Source organism: Acipenser ruthenus, chromosome 29 (genome assembly GCF_902713425.1).
Source record: "Acipenser ruthenus chromosome 29, fAciRut3.2 maternal haplotype, whole genome shotgun sequence".
In the NCBI taxonomy this organism is placed as follows: domain Eukaryota; kingdom Metazoa; phylum Chordata; class Actinopteri; order Acipenseriformes; family Acipenseridae; genus Acipenser; species Acipenser ruthenus.
Window position 1 is genome coordinate 15,001 of NC_081217.1, and position 16,676 is coordinate 31,676.

At 42.7% G+C, this 16,676-nt stretch overlaps 2 long non-coding RNA genes across 2 annotated transcripts in view; one reads left to right on the forward strand and one right to left on the reverse strand.

Moving 5' to 3' along the window:
- LOC131702082 (uncharacterized) overlaps nucleotides 1-16,676 on the forward strand; it is a 30,592-nt gene that overhangs the window by 9,522 nt on the left and 4,394 nt on the right. The gene's annotated exons all lie outside the window — the stretch shown is intronic.
- Nucleotides 11,852-15,251, reverse strand: LOC131702081 (uncharacterized). The gene is made up of 3 exons (XR_009309272.1): nucleotides 15,108-15,251; nucleotides 12,600-12,978; nucleotides 11,852-12,343 (listed from the first exon to the last, which is right to left on the reverse strand). It is a non-coding gene; the product is annotated as an uncharacterized LOC131702081 (long non-coding RNA).

Genomic DNA, 16,676 nt, shown 5'->3' on the forward strand with positions numbered 1-16,676 from the left:
GAGGGGTGTTTGTGCTACACTGTGGGTCACTGATCTGTCATGAGGGGTGTTTATGCTGCACTGTGGGTCACTGATCTGTCATGAGGGGTGTTTGTGCTGCACTGTGGGTCACTGCCACACAGGGTCACTGCCACACAGGGTCACTGTATTTTGGATCATGTTTTTTTGTTTTTTTTAAAACCTTTATTTAACCAGGAAGTCTTTTTAAGATTCAAAATCTCTTTTTGGAGACAGATCTGACCAATAGGGCAGTGTCACAAAGACGGCCGGAGTGGGTAGCGTCAGACCAGAAGCATGAAATAAACAGACAGAGATGTGTGGTTTGGTGAAGCTGAGCGAATGCTTTGCTCAGCATTTAATAAACAGAACAGAAAATAAAAGGTTTTAAACACAAAACAGGACACGGCACTTGCGCCAAAATAAATAGACAAACAAAACGTACTAAACACTTAACAAACGGTGCACAGAGAGACAAACAAACACGGTGAGTACAAACACTTCTAGATTATTATTTGACTTCACTTTTACGTTCTCCTTCTCTCTCACCCGTTCTCCACTCTCGAACACCCAACCCCGAGTGAAGGAAAATGTGTCTATATATACTGTTGTGCTGGGATTCAATTACTAATTAATTATTCACTTGAATCCCAGCACGTGAATTAATTACGTGCAACCCCGTGCTCACATATTACATTTAACCAGCACGTGAAGTGATTTGTGCCCTCCTCGTGCCTAAATATAAATCTACATTTTTAGCTACACGTGAAACACAGACCCGTTTATATCCCGTGTACCAATGACTATACACCAACATTAACACACGCACACAACATACAACACATAATATGCACACAGGGGCGGGGCACATTGCCACAGGCAGCAATACAGAAACAATCACACACATTAACAGATTAACAGAAACATTTCAAAAATAATAATACCATGAAACAGTAATTAATCAGGACATTCCATTGGATTATTTGCAACTTTAAAATTAATTAAAACAAGTACATTCATCAGAAATAAAATTTCCCCCCTGATTTTTTTTAATCTGTTAATAATGAGATAGTTTGATATGCTTTTGAAGGTCGTTCCATGACCAGTGTTTGCTCTGCAGTTGATAGAATGTCATTCGCTTGGTCGTTATTGTTGTCTTTGACAGATTCCTGGAGTGTGTGGCTGTGTGCCTGAGTGACATCCAGAACTTAAGAGAAGTCGTTTCAATTCTGGTTCTTTCTTGAGGAGAGGTGCCTTGTAGTGGTGAGTGTCAGGGTCAGTGTGGCTCGCTCCTGTGACTCTGAGCCATGGAGCCGCTTTTAAGGGACAGTGTCCTGCAGAGTCTGCCTGTCTGCCCTTGACATTGTGTGAGGGCGTTTGTACCTGAGAATCAGGACTAGCTTCTCGTGACGAATGGGATGCTGGCTGGAGCATTTCTTTATGTAGTTCAGCATGTTAGTTCACATGTAGCTGACAGTGTGGACGTGCTCATCTTGCATTGCGAGTGTCAGCTGGTTAATTCATGACTACAGTAACCTGCAGGTCACAGCTTGCACAGGTTCATCAACATTGTCAGTTCCTCATGTATCCAGTGTGCGCAGTGCTGTAGCAGACAGTGAGGAGTAGTGGAGCAACAATCAATCCATTTATCCATCCTCTGCCCTTAAATTTCCCGAGCTGCGATTACATATTGTTGAATCGATGCATGAGATGAGAGCCCAGTTTGGAGTCTGCTGTTGCCGTTGTCTCAGGAAATATGTTGATCAAGCTCTAGAATTTAAAGGGGAGGTTCCATTGTTTCTAATGTAACCGAGCCTAGGCTAGGAAATAAGTAGATCGAGCCAGGAAATAAGTTGATCGGATATGTTAATGAAAAATAAATAATTTAAAATTCATTTTGTAGGTATAATTTATATTAATTAGTAGATCGGATTTATTCATCAGTATGCTGCTTGATAAGATGATGTGAATATCGCTTTAGATCCGATATATTAGCCTAACAAAAATGCATAATTTAAAATGACTTTTGTACGTATAATTTACATTAACATGTAGATCGGATACATTCGACAGCATTACGCTAGATAAGGGAATGTGAATATCGCTGTAATATATATTAGCAGCAAATAAATCATTTAAAATGAATTGTACGATTGTACATTTCTGATTGTGTATTTCTGTTTGTGTAACAAACGTTAACTAGCAAAACGTGTTGCGTATTGACGTTATTTTGCATTTCTGGAGGTGTTTTTGTTTTGGGAAGCACTACAGTTTGGACAGCAGGTATGCGAGCGATTGTCCAAAAGTTAAAGCATGAGTTTCAATCATGGAAAACATTAATCTCCATGCTGCGATCACTAACTAGGCCACGGAGCACATCAATCACAGGATGTACTTGAAAAACGTTGCTAATACAGTATTATAATTTGATATTTGTTCTTTCATTTATTTTACATACAGTATTTTGTATAATAAAGGACAGAAAATGAACAGGAAACTGGTTATCATAGTGCATGTGTTTCAATTACAAGTTTGGGAAGAAACAATACATTCATTAATTAAAATCTAAAGAGTTAACGTCTTTGCTAAACCGTGGTAAATACCTGTAGTTCAATACCAACCATGATTTTGTGTTGTGAGAGAGATCATACAGTATATGCAGGCTACTATATATCAGCATCATTTTAAAATGGTAAATCCCTGTAGTGCAACAACCAATAAGACATGTAACGAGAAAGAGATACAGTATATTGAATTAAAGTGAATTATCACGATTTAAAATATTAGCTATACTAATATTAAAATGTATAAAATGACTTGCCCTGCTAATAATATTATGGATGCAGCATGTCATTATATTACTGAAACATTTTAAGTTTGATTAAAGATTGACAACATTTTGACATGTAAAATCATTTAATATATAAATAAATCTCCGCGATCACACATAAACTACATCAGATTGACATCGATGTTATAGAAACATAAAAAGGGGTTTAAAACAGTTTACCATTGAAACAGTCGTCGATCACACATTTTAAAGTTCATACGAAAAGACAGTGGCACGAACACGCACCAACATAATACACGGGCAGATCAAAATAAAAAGCCATGCAGTGAACCTCCCCTTTAATCAAACTGTAGCCCTGCCTTACTTTTGTCTACTTTTAGAACATATGAACATAAGAAAGTTTACAAATGAGAGGAGGCCATTCAGCCCATCTTTGCTTGTTTGGTTGTTAGTAGCTTATTGATCCCAGAATCTCATCAAGCAGCTTCTTGAAGGATCCCAGGGTGTCAGCTTCAACAACATTACTGGGGAGTTGGTTCCAGACCCTCACAATTCTCTGTGTAAAAAAGTGCCTCCTATTTTCTGTTCTGAATGCCCCTTTATCTAATCTCCATTTGTGACCCCTGGTCCTTGTTTCTTTTTTCAGGTCAAAGAAGTCCCCTGGGTCGACATTGTCTACCTTTTAGGATTTTGAATGTTTGAATCAGATCGCCCTGTAGTCGTCTTTGTTCAAGACTGAATAGATTCAATTCTTTTAGCCTGTCTGCATATGACATGCCTTTTAAACCCGGGATAATTCTGGTTGCTCTTCTTTGCACTCTTTCTAGAGCAGCAATATCCTTTTTGTAACAAGGTGACCAGAACTGAACACAATATTCTAGGTGAGGTCTTACTAATTCATTGTAAAATTTTAACATTACTTCCCTTGATTTACATTCAACACTCCTCACAATATATCCAAGCATCTTGTTGGCATTTTTTTTTATAGCTTCCCCACATTGTCTAGAGGAAGACATTTCTGAGTCAACATAAACTCCTAGGTCTTTTTCATAGTTCCCTTCTTCAATTTCAGTATCTCCCATATGATATTTGTAATGCACGTTTTTATTGCCTGCATGCAATACTTTACACTTTTCTCTATTAAATTTCATTTGTCATGTGTCTGCCCAGGTCTGAATGCTGTCTAGATCATTTTGAATGACCTTTGCTGCTGCAACAGTGTTTGCCACTCCTATTTTTGTGTCGTCTGCAGATTTAACAAGTTTGCTTACTATACCAGAATCTAAATAATTAATGTAGATTAGGAATAGCAGAGGACCCAATACTGATCCCTGTGGTACACCACTGGTTACCTTGCTCCATTTTGAGGTTTCTCCTCTAAGCAGTACTTTCTGTTTTCTACATGTTTACCACTCCCTAATCCATGTGCATGCATTTGCATCCATGTGCATCCCCTGGTCAGCTGTCCAGCTCACTGCTGCAGAAGTTTGTTTGGGGCTGGGACAATGGACTTGTGTGTTTTAGCCATTTGTTAATCTTTGAAGAGGACCTGCAAGTTTGTCTTGCAGTCTTCCCTGCAATAATGATGGACTTTATTTATTTGAGAATCTGTGTTGGAAAATGTACTTTTTGACGGTGAAGTTGTGTTTAAAAAAACAAGTAAAAGAAATGTACATGATCTCTAACTCGCTATTTGACAAATAACAATTAAAAAATGAAAGCATGTGTGATGCCTATTTCCCTGCAAGCCCTTTTCTTTGCCCACTGGAGCACACAGCCTCTTATGGGGGTTTGGAACCGCAAATCACTGCATCTTAAACACACAGCTCTAGAGTCCGTAACTACAGCATGTACTGTACCGTTTATTGTGTGTGTTTTAATGAAGTCTGCTGCTGTACTTGTCTGGCTGTGAGCTTTTGCGTTACCAACAAACAAGGAATTAAACAAAACAAAAGCAGCTCCGTTCTCAGCCTGGCGTGAGATTGATTTTTTTTTTTTTTTTATCTACAATGGGAAGTGCTTTAGACTGAACAACCTCAAGCTCCCTTCATCTTGTCACAGCTCTGCACTGTGATATAAAGTCTATTTCCTGTACATTGTCATTATTTTTTGTGTTTTATTTATTGTGATTATTATTATGATTTTAAGAATGTATCGGAAATGTCTTTGTTTTTGCACAGTGGTAAGGTTAGTCCGAGTCATTACAATGGGCAACTGAGCTGTGTTAAGATAAAACTTTTTTTTTTTAAATTAAAGAAAATTATCTTTATTAAAATCAACAGTTCTACTAAATGGCCACATGATGGCAGCATTGAATAAGGAATAGCAAGAGCTTCGTTCTGCCTGTCTTCATAAAGTGCACTGCCTGCTTTGCCCATTGTTGTAACCTGCTTGACAAAGCCACGCTGAATTAATCAGCTCACTGGGGGTGGGGGTGTGTCTATTTATTATTATTTTCTTAGCATGTGCCCTTATCCAGCGCGACTTACAATTGTTATAAGATATCACATTATTTTTTACATACAATTCCCCATTTATAGTTTTTTCTGGAGCAATCTAGGTAAAGTACCTTGCTCAAGGGTACAGCAGCAGTGTCCCCCCCCACCTAGGATTGAACCCACAACCTTCCGGTCAAGAGTCCAGAGCCCTAACCACTACTCCACACTACTGCCCGTATTTGTTTGACTCTGTCAAAGATACAATAGAAGTGACTCTTTTATTTTAGCTATTTTCAAGGCAGTAATCACCTCCATGTTGTACAAATCATTAGTCCAGTTCAAGTCACAAATGAGTGTAGTGGTACAGCTGGTAGGATGGCTCAGTTGGTAGAGCACAGGGCCCTGATTCCCAGGGTTGGTGGTCCAAACCCCATTCACAATGCCTGTTTTTCTGGTTTGTTTTTTTTTCAAGTTGGTTAATTTGCCTTGTAGGCAATGTAAAACTAACATCAAGGACAGCTGCTAGGTGTCGCAGTGGGGTTGGTCCCTGTGCTTAAATGCTGTTTACCTTGAGAGACTGGGATCAAATCCAGGCTGCAGATTGAAATCGTCTGTTTTCACAGCACCTTGGAGTTTGAATCTGTTAAAGACACGATAGAAGTGACTCTTTTATTGGATATTTCCAATGATCTGCATTTTGTACAAATCATTAGTTAATGTACTGGAGGTCATTTGACAGCAGGAGAGAGCAGTTGTCTGGCTGCCTCAATTGGTAGAGCACTGGACTCTGATTTCCAGGGTTGTTGGTTAATCTGTCGATTTAAAAAATATTGTTAAATTTACCTTTTTATCAGGTTTATAAGGTTTGGATTTGAATCCAGTTTAAGTCACAAATGAAACGAAGCTGAGAATCCCCTTAGCCCCCAGGTCCACACCACACAATGTAATAATGTGTTTCACGCAGCAGGAGAGCCAGTCAGCTGGATAGCTCTGTTGGTAGAGCAGCAGGAGAGCCAGTCAGCTGGATAGCTCTGTTGGTAGAGCAGCAGGAGAGCCAGTCAGCTGGATAGCTCTGTTGGTAGAGCAGGGGACTGTGATTCCCATGGTAGCGGGATGAAACCCTTGCTAAGGGTATGTGTTTCATTTTCATTTCAAACACTTTGCCCATTTTGATAGACTTGGGTTTACATAACAGGACATCGTTTCATACAAATAATAATATAATGAGGGTGATATAAGGGCTTCTCTGCAATGCCGGCTTGTCACAAGCAGACAGGTGGTGCAGTGGGCTAGTTCACTGGTATGCTGTGTTGGTTGCTGTGGGGGACTGGGTTCAAATCCAGGTGCATTTCTCCTTTGTTTTCAAAGACTTGGTTAATTTCTTATATAAGGCAATGAAAAAGCAGACTACTCCGTGGAAGTGAGATGGGTTGGAATCCATTTCAAGTCACAAATGAAACAAAGCTGTGAATCAAATTAGCTCCAGGTCCACACCACACAATATAATAATGTGTTTCACGCAGTAGGAGAACCAGTCAGCTGGATAGCTCTGTCAGTAAAGCAGGGGACTGTGATTCCCACGGTAGCGGGTTCAAGTCCCGCATGTATATTCTTCTTCATATAAATTCATTTTGACCTTTTGTGAGCTTGGTTTTAAATCCATTTTGTCACGTGTCTCTCTCAAGCTGTTTATGGCTCCCCAGGTCTACATCACAACATGTAATAATGCTTTGACCAGGCCCCTTCATAAGCAGGCTGGATAGCTCACCTGTAGAGTGTGGGATTCTGTTTCCTACATTTCTGGGTTCAAACCCACCAGGTGTTGATTGCATGTGTATATTCCTCTTTTTCTCTTCAAAAATGTTCTCCTTATTGATAAAGCAAGTGCCACGAAAGCGGGCAAGGTGGTCCAGTTGTCTGATCTGGTGTCCTCAAATGCAGGAAATGAGCCCCAATGTATTTATTGTACACAGAATGGATTGAAGCCGTGCTGTGCAGCTCAGCGTGGTGTTCGGCAGCTCTCTGGCTGGCTCGCTCGGTATATGAATTGAAGCCGTGCTGTGCAGCTCAGCGTGGTGTTCGGCAGCTCTCTGGCTGGCTCTCTGGGTATATGAATTGAAGCGTACTGTGCAGCTCAGCGTGGTGTTCGGCAGCTCTCTGGCTGGCTCGCTCGGTATATGAATTGAAGCCGTGCTGTGCAGCTCAGTGTGGTGTTCGGCAGCTCTCTGGCTGGCTCACTCGGTATGGTTTGGATTCAGGCACCCCGCCTGGGCCTTTGAGCGCGTCTGGTTTTTGTGTGATTCTCAGCACTCTGGCTGGCTCAGTATGGTTTTGGACGTGCATTAACTCTTTCCGTCGCTGGGTGGAGTCTTGAGCATACATTCATCAATAGGAGGTCATGAGATTTCAGAATCCATAACCTCCTACTGCTGCAAGTATGCCTAAGTCGTTTTTCATTCATTTCACACTGATTTTATTATTTTGTATTATTAAATGTTCGAGTTATTGGTTTATTAGTCCACTGTTTACATCCTAGTGCGTTTCAATGTTGTATTTTTTTTTTGTCAAAAAACAAAGTGATATTTTCATGAAAAACATTTACATTTAAAAAAAAAGTTAAACACGCCGACCAGTGGAGTAACGAGGAATTGCATGCTTCTCTTGTGTGGGTTACACTTGGTGCACTGTTGTGCTGTACTTTCATTTTTAAAGAATGAACCTTATAGACAATGTCACACACGGTCCCACCTTAAGCCGACAGATAGCACAGGAGTCTGGTTGGCTAGGTTTGCATCAATGTGATTATTGGTGGACAGGGTTCAAACCTTGGCAGAAAAATGCAATGTGATGTTAAATGCCTTATTTTTTACATTTATTGTTCCAGAATCTTTGATGTAATGTTAAAGGTAAACTCAGCAGGGGGTCTGAGCTGCTGGTCTATTTCAGCATCCTTGCAACCCCTCAGCTGCACTCATGAAGAATTCAAATACTGGGGAGCATCTGAGGTGCTTTGAGAGCTTTCTGATTGGTGTAGTTGGTAGCGTATCGGCTTCAGATTCTCTTAACAGCTGTTTCAAGTCCCACATGAAACACACGTTATGTTTTTTTCCCCTCATTTTCAGAAATATTGTTTCATTTACCTTATAGAGCTGCCGTATAATAGGGTTGGGTTTGATAATCCCTCCTCTCTTCAGTGGCATGCAACTCAGCATGCGTGTGCAGTCTCTGACAAGGGAAGTGAATCTCATATACCAGGTTAGAGTGCTGGTTTGTCACAAGCAGCCAGGTGGTGGAGTGGGCTAGTTCACTAGCTTTGCCTGCCTTTCACCTTGGAGGTCTGGGTTCAAAGCCAGTTCACAGGACAAGTGAACTGAGTTTAAAACCAGACCCACAATGCAATGGCACAGCATGACTGGTGTTCTCTGATTAAGAGACTTAAAAAAGAATTGATAAATAAACCCCAGCGTTGTGTTTGAAGTCTTGTGTTGTGTGCTTGTTTTGTTTCTCCACGGCGTCTGTTTGTTTGAATTTGTCAGATACAACAGAAGTGACTCTTTTATTGGATATTTTCAAGGCAGTAATCACCTCCATGTTGTACAGATCATTAGTCCAGTTCAAGTCACAAATGACTGCAGCAGTACAGCTGGTAGGATGGCTCAGTTGGGAGAGCACAGGGCCCTGATTCCCAGGGTTGGTGGTTCAAACCCCGTGCAACGTGCATGTTTTTCTTGTTTTTTTTTTTTTCAAGTTGGTTATTTTACCTTGTAGGCAATGTAAATCTAACATCAGGGACAGCTGCTAGGTGGTGCAGTGGGGTCAGTCCCTGTGCTTAAATGCTCTTTCCCTTGAGAGACTGGGATCATATCCAGGATACAGATAGAAATCTTCTGTTTTCACAGCACCTTGTAGTTTGCATCTGTCAAAGACATGATAGAAGTGACTCTTTTATTGGATATTTCCAATGGAGTGATATACATTTTGTACAAATCATTAGTTAATGTACTGGAGGTCATTTGGCAGCAGGAGAGAGTAGCTCTCTGGCTAGCACAGGTGGTAGAGCACTGGATTCTGACTTCCAAGGTTGTTGGTTCAAGTCACATGTAAAGCACAAGTGTTAATCTTTTGATTTCAAAAATATTGTTAAACTTACCTGTTTATAAGGTTTGGTTTTGAATCCAGTTCATCACAAATTAAACAAAGCTATCACCTCTTAGCCCCCAGGTCCTCACCACACAATGTAATAATGTGTTTCAAACAACATCAGCACCAGTCGGCTGGATAGCTCTGTTGGTAGAGCAGAGACCCGTGATTCCCTGGGTAGCGGGTTCAAACCCAGAGCAGGAGTTTCCTTTTCATTTTCAAACACTTTACCTATTTTGATAGACTTGTGTTTACGTAACAGGACAAGGGGTCAGTGGTCTAAGCATACAAATAATATAAAGAGGATGATATAAGGGCTTCTGTGCAAAGCTGGGTTGTCACGAGCAGACAGGTGGTGCAGTGGGCTAGTTCACTAGCATGCTGTGCTGTTCACATTGTGGGACTGGGATCAAATCCCGGTGAGTTCCTTGTTTGTTTTCAATGACTTGGTTAATTTCTTATATAAGACAATGAAAAAGCAGACTACTCCGTGGAAGTAAGATGGACTGGGTTCAAATCCAGGCGAGTTCTTTGCTTGTTTCAAAGAATGTGTTAATTGAGCTCATATATAGTGTGAACCAAAGCTTTCCTGTGGGAGCTGGTGGCGCAGTGGCTATGCTGATGGCCTTCTCTCCCTGAAGATGGTGGTTCGAATCCTGGTCCCGGAGGCGAGTTCCTGAGGTAAGTAATGCTGTTGGTTGTGAGTCATGGTGGTGGTTGTAAATCTGGGTGTTGACTGTAAGTAATGATGCAGGTTGTAACTAACGATGTTGGTTGTGTCTCCACAGACGGAGGAGGGCCGTGTGCCCTGAAGAGGAGCCGGAAGAGGATGAAGAGGGGGCTGGGGCCCCCGGCCGTGGGGGGAGTGGAAGATGGGGGTGTTGGTACCATGGGGGAGGAAAAGAAGGAGGTGGTGTAAACATGGGGGAGCAGGCAGGCAGGCAGGGATATTCCTTTTGCCCTGCCATCTGACAGGGAGCGTTAAAGAGATCATCTCTAGAGCTCAGCTGATCGGGCCCCATTGCAGGGCTGCTCCCCCATGTTTAGACCTCCTGCTTTTCCTTCCCCCATGGTACCAACACCCCCGTCTTCCACTCCCCCCGCGGCCGGGGGCCCAAGCCCCCCTCTTCATCCTCTTCCGGCTCCTCTTCAGGGCACACGGCCCTCCTCCGTCTGTGGAGACACAACCAACATCGTTAGTTACAACCTGCATCATTACTTACAGTCAACATCCAGATTTACAACCACCACCATGACTCACAACCAACAGCATTACTTACCTCAGGAACTCGCCTCCGGGACCAGGATTCGAACCACCGTCTTCAGGGAGAGAAGGCCATCAGCATAGCCACTGCGCCACCAGCTCCCACAGGAAAGCTTTGGTTCACACTATATATGAGCTCAATTAACACATTCTTTGAAACAAGCAAAGAACTCGCCTGGATTTGAACCCAGTCCATCTTACTTCCACGGAGTAGTCTGCTTTTTCATTGTCTTATATAAGAAATTAACCAAGTCTTTGAAAACAAAGGAGGAACTCACCTGGATTTGAACTCAGTCCCCCAAGGTAAGCAGCACAGCATGCTAGTGAACTAGCCCACTGCACCACCTGTCTGCTTGTGACTGCCTTGTTGTCTAACCTTGTATATGAGGTTCACTTCCCTTGTCAGAGGTCGCACTGCAGGAGTTGAGAATCCTGGCGCTGACTGCACAGTTGCAGTCTTTCATGCCACTGAAGAGAGGAGGGATTATGAAACACCCCTGTTACACAGCAGGGCTCGGAGGTAAATACCAGGGATACCAGGTCAATGCTATGAGTGTTAACACTAATCATATATATAATAACTGTGTGGCTTCCAGAGGAACATGTGTTTTTTATATTGTGTTCCTCGTCAAGCTGTGGAATCTGAAGCTGCGCAGCAGAAATGATTCCACTTCCAGCAGGTTGACTTTGTGCAAAGTTTCTATTCTGATGTAAACTTTCATCCCCCCCCCGAGCACTGTACTGTCTCCACTAAATCATTATTACTGATGAACCAACGGGAGCGCCAAGCCTTCCTCAATAGACAAAGCTAGCGCTGCTGTTCAGGGTGAGCGTGCCTCAGCACTGCCAGCAAGCACTCGGGCGCTGGGGAGCAAAGCAGCACAAGAGCCTGGATGTCTTGGCTTTGCGGGAGTGAAGGGAGCTCTGTGAACACTGTCCTGTCCTTTCTGCAGAGGAAACGGAAGATTAGCATGGAAAGCGACCCCTTAGAGGAAGGACAGCGTTCTGATCAAGGACAGGTGGAGGGCCATGAAAAGGCTTCAGAGGCTTCTAGTCGTAGTTTAAAGTTTCAGCCAATAAAAGTGACACGTCGTGTGTCTGTATTGTAGCTGGGATTACTGCCTGGTGATTGAGAATAAATATGTATAGATCCTCTTTCAGGGCTTGTTGTGTGACAGGATGCTGCATGGAGCCATGAAGAAGGGAAACGCCCACACAGTATGTATTTCCAAACGTCCGGATTTATTAAAGAAAAAGGCTTGAAAGTAAAACAATCTCCCCTCTACGAGCAATGGTAATGGAAGGGCTGCAGTCCCCAGCAAAAACACACTCTGTTACCCACAAGCCTCCTGCACCAAACTTGGCTCCTTTTAAAATAGCAGAAAGTAGAAAATGTGGTTTCTCTTACCAAACACACACAATGCAAACAGTCAGTCAATATGTAGCGGTATTGTGAAGCGGGATGTGGGGCTGCTCAATGCCTTGCTCACTGGGTGTGCTTCTATTCTTTTAAACAAAGTAAGGAGAGGAGAGGAGAGGGGGAGGAGAGAGTAAAGAGGGGAGAAGAGAGGGGAGAGGTGGAGAGGGCAGCAGCAGTATTCCTCAGTCTAGGAAGGACAGCTCCATGCACTCCACAGCCTCAGGGTGAAGCATGCGAGTCGCCAGCCGCTCCATATCACCCAGGCTCAACAAGCGCAGCCTCCGCTCGTAATCCTGAGAGAGAGGCAGAGGGAGAGACACAGTCACAACTACACGCTGCTCTACACCTGCATTTCAGAGTGTGTGTGCTGCAGCTGTGATTGTGTGTGCGTCTGTGTCACTGTACAGCTGTGTCTGTGTGTGTCTGTATAACACTGTGCATGTGCTGCAGCTAGGATTGTGTGTGTAGCAGTGTTTATTGTGTTCAGGTTACCTTGTGTAGCTGCTCCAGACTCTCACTGTGTGTGTGTGTTTATTGTGTTCAGGTTACCTTGTGTTGCTGCTCCAGACTCTCACTGCGTCGGCAGGGCTGAAGTGTTTGTTCAGAAGAGCAGGCAGGCTGTGCCACACTGACCCGGGGTGAGGCGAGGCATGAGAGGAGGGGTCAGGCGAGGGGTGAGAGGAGGGGCGAGGGGTGACAGGAGGGTTGAGGCGATGGGTGAGAGGAGGGGTGAGGTGTGAGAGGAGGGGTGTGGCGAGGGGTGAGGTGTGACAGGAGGGGTGAGGCGAGGGTGAGGGGTGAGGTCTGAGAGGAGGGGTGACACAGGGAGTGCTGTTCTTGCGAGGGTGACACTTTCTCTGTTGGGGGCGTCACAACGAGTTCAGCTTGGAATCGGGAGCGATGGAGTCGTGTGACAGTCTGTGCTCATCTGAGAGAGAGAGAGAGAGAGGGAGGGGGAGAAACAGGAGAGATTCAAGACCAGGTAGATTAACTCTCAGCTGCTGACTCTGTGTAATTTCATAACTTTTGTTACGATGACAAAACACGTCATATCTCTGCCGTCCAATCAGCAATTTTGTTTTTTTAAAGTATGAGTCATAGCCATGACTACGGGGCTTGTCATGATACCATTGGTTTAGGGCTAGGGTGGGCGGGACATATAATATTTTGATTACAAGGGCGAGTCTCTGCTGGCGCCATTGTGACTGAGTGCACAGCAGAGTCGAAGCTCTGTATCTCCAGTTTTACAATCCCAAGAGTGCTAATCTACATATCATCTAAACGGGAGGTACTTGGGCTAATTAACCATACTGTTGTTGTTGTTTTTTTCAACTTGATATTGTTTTTTTGTGCTGAGTACATCTGCAGTGTTTATTTTTGTTTTGTTTTCGCTGTGTCTCTTGTGTGTGTGCTTGCTTGCTGGGCAGGGCTAACTTCATGACTGCTGTAGACGAGAGGAGCTACTGTACCAACACCACGTTTTGTTTTGTTTGTTTGTTTTGTTAAACATCTTTCTTATAGTTAGTTTCACATACGGTTTTATTTTAGACTTGTTTTTCCTCAGGAGAGAAGGCAAAACTAACAGGTCTATCGCATGTGATGCAAAGTTAGGCGTTTGTGTACGTCTGTGTTTTACTTTTTCTAGTCGATTCATTATTTCTCTGTAGTCGTTATTATTTAATTTTGCATCTATTATTTTTTAACTTTTTATTCGATGTGTAAAAGAATGAGGAAAACACCTTGTTTAGTTTTTATTTTTACGTTGTGTATGTAGCCTATGTAAAAAACAAAGACATTTAGCTGTAGTTATTATTTAGCCATGTATTTTATTACTCGTTTACTGTGTGTAAACAGAAAACATTATTTAGCTGTTGTCACTATTATTATTTAGCCATGTATTTTATTACTTGTTTACTGTTTTATGTGTGTGAAAAAGGATGGAGCAGAATATTAATATTAGTATTAATATTATTATTATTAATTGGTATTTATTTTAATGTTTTATGTGGGTGTGTGTAAGCCAGAAAATGGATGGAGACAATCAGCTCCAGCGTGTGGTTTAGTCACTGAAGAGGAGGAGGGCCCTGACTGAGGAAGAGATCGAGGGCATGTACGCCATGGAGGAGGACCTCCCTGATGAAGAGCTGCTGCAGGAGGATGAGGAGGAGGAGGAGGAGCGTGATCTGGAGGAGCCCCAGTCCAGCACTTCAACTGCAGGGTAGTTTTGATAATAAATATATACAGCACAATATGGAACGTTTTATTTTTTTTGTCTCCCTCCCTCCCAAATAAAATTCTTAATTTCAAAGTTTTATTTGTAATATACTTTTTTTTCCAAATAAAAAAATTAAACATTTTACTTGATAACTTGTGTGTTGTTTCTTTATTTTTATACTGAAATATAATTGTATCTCAAACAGGGCAACAGTGTTTCCAGTCTCACTTTTTGCCAAGTTTTAATCCTGGTCTGCCTTTGCCATTTCGGAGGTTGATTTTTGTAAAATACTAGGCATTGCAAAACCTTATCTAGCTCTGCAACTGTGCAAGATATTTCAATTCTGATTTCAGATTTGAATTCCTTGGAAAATTGTGCAGCTACAATATACTCTAGTTTTTTTATATATATATATAACTCTTGGAAAGAGGTTGAAATTGACCAATTTTTAAAAATATTATTTATTATTTTTCATATTTCGATAATTTTTGGGGAGGTGTAGCTCATATGAAAATAAAAATAAAATCACCCCACAACAAAATAAATTACACCAATGGAAAGATCTACTTAATGCCTTTCTGTAGGAGTATTGGGTTTTCATTTCTGATTTAAGGTTCCAAAACCACAAGTGTTTAAACAGAAAGTGTTCATGTTTATGACCGGATATGTTTATTCCCCGTAGGCAGCATAGGGTTAAAACACTTCATGCAACTCAAAGATGATAAAAGATTGAAAACACTTTGTTTGCAGGTGTTACTGTTAATAGATATATGTAGAATAACATGCATCCTTTTTAACTGAGTGCTGAGCTGTGCTGTGCTGTGCTGTGCTGTTCAGCCTACCTGCCAGCGCCTTGCCTTTGTAGAGGAGTCCCTGTTGATTGACAGGTATGTTGAGCCTGTCAGAGACCAGACTCCAGACTGTGGAGACCTTCTCATCCTCACAGACCTGTCAAGAGACAAGAACACACAGACACACAGTGAGGGGATGAGCATTAAACACTGAAACTACATCTTCATCCTCACAGGACAGGCGAGAGACAAGAACACACAAACACACACACACACACACACACAGACACACACAGACACACAGTGAGGGGATGAGCATTAAACACTGAAACTACATCTTCATCAGTACGCACGCCTCGAGTGAAGTGACATCCCTCATCTGCCACCATGCAAATGCACTTAGTGTAATTTCAAACAGGATTGAGATTATTATGCTCAAGAGCTAAAAGGCAACAACAACGTACGCTTAGAAATAATAAAACAATGTTTTTAAGAAAGCCCTCAGGACACGTGACGACATCCCCTCCTTGACAACGTCCTGTCCTCCTGTAGGAAGTGTCTCTTTACCTCAGCAATACCTGAGCTGGGAAGGTACACATTTTAAAGGGCCTTGATTTGCAGCAATGCAGTTTAACCCGCTCTGTAATGTTTTATGTTCTGTTATCAAACAACCGCTGACTTGCCCAATCGTAGAAAGTAGAAGTAGAAAATGTGGTTTGTCTTACCAAACACACACAATGGGAACAGTCAGTCAATATGTAGCGGTATTGTGAAGCGGGATGTGGGGCTGCTCAATGCCTTGCTCACTGGGTGTGCTTCTATTCTTTTAAACAAAGTAAGGAGAGGAGAGGAGAGGGGGAGGAGAGAGACACAGAGTCACAACTACACGCTGCTCTACACCTGCATTTCAGAGTGTGTATGCTGCAGCTGTGATTGTGTGTGCGTCTCTGTGTCACTGTACAGCTGTGTCTGTGTGTGTCTGTATAACATTGTACATCTGCTGCAGCTAGGATTGTGTGTGTAGCCGTGTTTATTGTGTTCAATTTACCTTGTGTAGCTGCTCCAGCCTCTCACTGTGTGTGTGTTTGTGTGTGTCTGTGTGTGTGTGTGTGTATAGCAGTGTGTGTGTTTGTGTTCAGGTTACCTCGTGTTGCTGCTCCAGACTCTCATTGCGTCGGCAGGGCTGAAGTGTTTGTTCAGAAGAGCAGGCAGGCTGTGCCACACTGACCCGGGGTGAGGCGAGGAGTGAGAGGAGGGGTGAGGCGAGGGGTGAGAGGAGGGGTGAGCTGTGCTGTGCTGTGCTGTTCAGCCTACCTGCCAGCGCCTTGCCTTTGTAGAGGAGTCCCTGTTGATTGACAGGTATGTTGAGCCTGTCAGAGACCAGACTCCAGACTGTGGAGACCTTCTCATCCTCACAGACCTGTCAAGAGACAAGAACATACAGACACACACTGAGGGGATGAGCATTAAACACTGAAACTACATCTTCATCCTCACAGGACAGGCGAGAGACAAGAACACACAAACACACACACACACACACACACACACACACACACAGAGACACACACACACACACACACACACACACACACACACACACAGTGAGGGGATAACCAT